We start from the raw sequence: 6,552 nt of genomic DNA on the forward strand, positions 1-6,552 counted from the left end.
GCTACTGAAAGGTAAATTTTATAGGGCAGTGGTTAGGCCTGCTATGTTGTATGGGACCGAGTGTTGGCCGGTAAAGATCTCACACATCCAGAGGATGAAAGTTGCAGAGATGAGGATGTTGAGGTGGATGTGCGGGCATACAAGGAAGGATAAGATTAGAAATGAAGATATTCGAGAGAAGGTGGGTGTGGCCTCCATGGAGGACAAGATGCGGGAAGCAAGACTCAGATGGTTCGGGCACATTCAGAGGAGGAACACTGATGCACCGGTGAGAAGGTGTGAACGACTGGCGGTGGTGGGTACGAGGAGAGGTAGGGGGAGACCTAAGAAGTATTGGGGAGAGGTGATCAGGCAGGATATGACGCGACTTAGGGTTACTGAGGACATGGCCCTAAACAGGGAATTGTGGAGATCGAGCATTAAGGTGGTAGGTTAGGGAAATTGTGATGTCTTTGTTACAGCGCACTAGAGTGAGACTAGCCAGTTAGGAAGTAGTCTTAGGATGCTATTGATCAACTACTGATGATGGGCTTTATCTCCTGTGTATTAATACCTTACATCTTTCTCGTATTTCCTATATCTCTTATATTGCTGTTACTTTGTTTTTTATGGTATTTATGTTATGTTATGGATTTTATGGTACTTTATGTTGTTTTATTATGAGTCTATTGATAGTACTAATATAGTGTCTCTTGTTGCCTCTTTGAGCCGAGGGTCTCCTGGAAACAGTCTCTCTGCCCCTCGGGGTAGAGGTAAGGTCTGCGTACATATTACCCTCCCCAGACCCCACTTGTGGGATTACACTAGGTTGTTGTTGTTGTTGTTACTACTACAACTTTGTATCTATCCCACGGAGATCACTTTGCCGACGTGTTGAGATATCACGCATCTTCCAATCACATTTGTCTATTTAATATGATCTGGCAAAGTGAAACCCACATCACTTTACTTTTAAAATAATCCCATTAATTTGAATGTAAGTTAGGTGCTCTGATTGAAAAAGTGTAAGTTTTTACAATAATATATGTCTTTAATAAATTTGAAATGATATATAAAGTAAACCCTCTATTTCATGTTTACATTATTATTTAGGGAGTTTACGAGATTTATCTTTGATCATGGATTTCTTGAATGTTTTATAAGTATTTTAAAATATAAATTATTATGACTTATAGTATTTTGTATGTAATTTTTAAATATATAAATATTATTTTAAAGATTTTAAAAATATATATCTAAATTCATGATCAAAATTAAGAACTTTGACCCTTGTACTTGAATCAAGCCACATAAATTGAAACACAAAGAGTATTTTATTATACCCAGTTAATAAAATTGATACTGTCATAATTCTATCCTACTACTAAATAATTAATTTAGACATCGGAAATTTACCAACGGATGACTAGTACTTAGCTAGTAGCTAAAATAGCATATTCTCTTTCTTCGAAAGAGCCGCCCAACGCGATTGACGAGCACCAAATTAATTCGTATTTAATACTTTTTCATTTTAATTTATACGATGTAGTTTAACTTGACACAAAGTTTAAGAAAAAAAAAATTAAAAATATGTGGTTCTAAAAATTTAAAGGCTAAAAGCTTTGTGGGGTCATGCATTGTGACTATAAGAGTTTCCTAATAAATATAAAGTGGTAAAATGAAAAGTTTAAAGAAATTATTTTCAAATATAGAAATATGTCATACTTTTTTAACAGACTAATAAAGAAAGTATGTCATTTAAACTGAAACAGATAAAATATTAACATACACTTTGAAATATAAAATTTTCTACGAGAAAATATTAAAAAATTTGCTAGTTATGGCAGAAAGAATTATGTTAACTTCTAAGCGACGTGTAAATCAAACAAAATGAGATTAAAAAGAAGAGTACTTCATAAGTGAAGTTGAAGGATTGAAATACCCCGACGAATAATTTAGGCACAAGTAAAAAATTCAGCAAAAGTTATATAGAAGAAATTTATTAAATTAGGGAGAGAATTTGGTAAAGGACTTTTTCACAACCCATAAACTCTTGAATCTCTCTACAAGAAAAAACAAGTATAGCATCCCTATTTATAATACTACAAAACAAAAAACCTATTCCAATATAAAATTGATAAACAAAATCTAACTAGACATGAATTAAATAAACGACCAAATATCAAATCCTAGACAACTTAGGAATACTAATTAATCTTGGTTTAGTTTCCAACAACCTCCCTTAAACCAAGATCTTCAAATTTAATCATGCCCAACATCTTCTTCAACTTGATGAATAACTCCAATTTTAGTGGCTTTGTGAAAACATCAGCAACTTGCTCTCCAATCTTGCAATACTCAATAACTATCTCTTTGTCTTGAACCAAGTCACGAATAAAGTAAAATTTGATATCAATGTGTTTGCTACGCCCATGAAAAACTGGATTCTTTGTTAACTCAATTGCAGAATTGCTATCACAAAAAATTGTTGAAGGACTGTCTTGCTTGTGTTGAAGAAATCCAAGCATTCTTCTTAACCACAATGCTTGTGTAGCACTACTTGTTGCAGCCATGTACTCTACTTCATCTGTTGATAAAGCAACAACTTGTTACTTTTTGAAAGACCAAGAAAATACACCAGAACCCAAATAGCCAGAAGTACTTTTTCTTTGTATTGTATCACCATCCCAATCACTGTATGTAAATCCCACAAGACAATTATCATTAGTCTTTGAATAAAATATACCATCAGTTTGCGTACCTTGAATATATCTCAAAATTCTCTTTGCTGCTTGCAAGTGCGATTGTCGTGGAGTCTCCATAAATCTGTTAATTAATCCAACTCCATAAGTAATATCAAGCCTTGTAGAAGTCAAGTACCTTAGACTCTTCACCAATTTCCTAAAATATGTAGCGTCAACAAAATCACGAGTGCCATCTTTAGTATAACGACCCGACATGTCGTTTTGAGCTCTAGCGCGTCGTTCTGTGGTTTGAGGCCATGAGCAGCTTCACTTTAGGTATTATGACTTGTACGCGTAATCGGAATGGAAATTTCGAGAGTTCGGAATTGAATTGGAGAGAAAACTCTTACATTGGAAGCTTTAAAGTTGGAAGAATTTACTAAAGTGTGATTTTCGAGTAAACGATCTCGGAATCGGGATTTGAAGGTTTCAGCAGGTTCATATGATGATTTCGGACTTGGGCATATGTTCAGATCGTATTTTAGATGGCCCAGGAACGTTTCGGCGCCTATTGTGGAAGTTAGTATTTTTGAAAAAATTCATAAATTTGGGTTGCAGTGCATTTCAGTATTATGAATGTCCGTTTGGGATTTCGTGTCCGGGAATAGATCTATATGGTGATTCTGGTATTTGGGAGGGGGCGTCCGGAAGTGGATTTGGAGGTCCGTAGATCATTTTGAAGTCAATTGGCTAAAGTTAGAAATTTGAAAGTTTTGAGAAGTTTGACCGGAAGTAGACTTATAGATATCGGGATCGAATTTCAATTCCGAAAGTTGAAGTAGGTCTGTAATGTTGAATATGACTTATGTGCAAAATTTGAGATCAATCGGACAAAATTTGATAGCTTTCGGCATCGAATGTTGAAGTTTAAAGTTCTAAAGTTCATTTAAGCTTGAATTGGGTTGTGATTCGTGATTTCGATGTTGTTTGATGTGATTGGAGGCCTCGAGCAAGTCCGCATTATGTTTTGAAACTGGTTGGTATAATTGGACGGAGCCTCGGGTGAATTCCGGGTGGTTAACGGATCGAATTTGGAGGTTGAGGAAGAATTGAAGTAGCTGATATCTGGTGTAACCGCACCTGCGAGGATTTGGCCGCAGGTGCGGAGCCGCAGAAGCGTCCATGGTATTGCAGAAGCGAAATTGGACTGGGCTTAGCTGGGGGCGTAGGTGCGATGCAGCTCCCGCAGAAACGAGACCGCAGGAGCGGATTTAGCCCGTAGGAGCGGACGTGGTTGAGTTTAGCTGAGACCGCACCTGCAATGGGAATTTCCGTAGGTACGGAGCTGCAGAAGCGACAGGTGGAACGCAGGTGTGAGAGGTCGGGATGGGCAGTATGTTCTTTAGAAACGAGTTTTGGCTCATTTTCCACACATTTTCACTTTGGTTGGCGATTTTGGAGCCTTTGAAGAGAGGGATTTCATCATCAATCATGAGCTAAGTTAATCCCACCTCTTGTAAGTTAAATACATGGTTTTATTGTGGATTGAAGCAAGAAAATTTGTAGAAATTTGAAATTATGAAGAAAAACCTAGAAATTGGTATTCTTGGATTTTGACCACGATTTTGGCATGAAATTGAGAAATAAATTATATATTTGAGTTCGTGAGGGTATGGGTAAAGTTTATCTTCAAAAAAATTCAGAATCTGGGCACGTGGGCCCGATGGTAATTTTTATCGACTTCTCGATGAGGGTTAGAAATTGTTATAAATTGGATTATAATGAGTATTCGAGCGTATATTAATGGGTTTGCATAATTATTGCTAGTTTTGGAGCGTTGTGCATCGGTTCGAGTTGTTTGAAGGGCTCGGGAGCCGGTTATGGAACTTCGGAGCGAGGTAAGTCTCATTTTTAACCTTGTAAGAGGGAATTTACCACATATGTAAAATAACTAAATATGTGCTCCTATTTGTGGGGAGCTACGTATGCACGAGGTGATGAGAGTTCGTGCGTCGCTACTATTATGCCTATGTCCGGGTAGTTTTAGGTTACATCATGCCTTGTTGAGATTGTTGTTGATTTATGTGTATTGTTTGCCTTGAGAAGAAATAAGATTGAGGTTACGTAGTAATTGTGTTGAAAGGAATTTAAATTGAGGAATTTAAGTGTTTCCATTAAACTTAGTATTTTCGAAAAGAATTAAGAAAAGAATTATGATTTACTAATAAATCTATATTTGACCGCGTCTCACGTATGATTCGCAAGCGGAGTACTTTCTTCTACCACTCTCATGGGAGCGGGCCAATTGCCTCGGTAGGTTAATAGATGCATTTATTGTTCGTGCTATTCGACCCTTTGGTAGTGCACAGTTTACTTTTATGTCGGATCGGGCCGAACAACTCGGCATTTCCTATATATATATATATAATCCTAAAGGAATCGTGCATAATATTTGACAAAAAGCCAGAGTATTTGAGAGATTATTTCCTGATTTGAATCATGACAACTTCTCTAATAAAATTCACTATATCTATATATATGCTCCGGTTACGGAGGGAACTTGCTAGCTGAGAGCTTGAGTAAAAATTATGAAGAGAGGAATTGCGTCCCGTATTTTATACTTATGTATTCCATATATTTACTCTGTTTCATATTTAGTCACTTTATTACTGTACCTGATATCATTGGACCACTAGTAAGTGTCGAAGTCGATCCCTCGTTACTACTTCTTCGAGGTTAGACTGGATACTTACTAGGTACGCATTGTTTTTGTACTCATACTACACTTGCTGTGCATTTTTGTTGCACAGGCACATGTATCTATAGCGGCCTAGTGGGTGCAGCGGTATGGTTGATACAGAGACTTAGGTGAGCTGCATCTCTCAAGATGACCCGCAACCAACAGAGTCTCTTTTAGAGTGTTGTGTTTTCTTTCTGTCCAAATCTATATTTCGGACAGTTATTGTACTTCATTTAATTTCCTAGTGAATGCCATGTACTTGTGACACCTGGTTCTAGGGTGATTATGGGATATTCAGTATTGAAAATTGTAAACACTTTTATTTATTCTGTGAAGATTATCTTTTATCAGTTAAATTAAAGGAAATTTATGGTCTCAAAAACTTTAAAATGAGAGTTTAATTAACTATTTAGTGTTGGCTTGCCTGACAGAGGTGCCCGGCGCTATCACAACCTTTAATGGATTTTGGGTCGTGACATTTAGTCAACTTCAATTTTTCTTCAGTATTGGTCATATATGATTTCGCTTTAACCATAGTAAATTCCTTCAAAATATCATCAACATCCTTTTCTTTTACTTCAAAACCATATACTTCTTCACTTACCTTGTCATTGATTTTTGATGCCCATTTAACTCCAATTGACCATTTTATTGGCTGTAGAGTAATTACACTAATAACTATTTCGTCATACTCCTTGAAACATGCAATCTCGATTAATGGTATGAAATTAATTGCATTTTCAATATCTAGAATCATACTTTGTTGTGGTTCTTAATCCCAAGCTATTTCTGTCTCAATCTTGTGCACATCATCAAAGATTTTCTTTTGATGAACTATCTTGCTTCTTTTATTAGTAGGTTCATCTTCAATACCATCAAATAATTTTTCTGGTGAAACACTAACCTCTTTTGGACGGGAATCCCTTGCAACCAAATCGTCTTTTTTAACAACCAGAGAATTTTTTGGCAAATCAATTTGAACATTATTTGACTTCTCTTCGCTTTCAATGGAATCTCTATCACAACAAAAATTACATGTACCTTCTCTTCTTTTCTTCTATGTTTCTGAATTTTGGCATTCTTGATTTATTTTCGTCATCTTTAATGTGTTTTCTTTTTCTTTTTGTTGATAATCCTTTTCTTGTGATG

Source organism: Nicotiana tabacum, chromosome 8 (assembly GCF_000715075.1).
Source record: "Nicotiana tabacum cultivar K326 chromosome 8, ASM71507v2, whole genome shotgun sequence".
Taxonomy (NCBI): Eukaryota; Viridiplantae; Streptophyta; class Magnoliopsida; order Solanales; family Solanaceae; genus Nicotiana; species Nicotiana tabacum.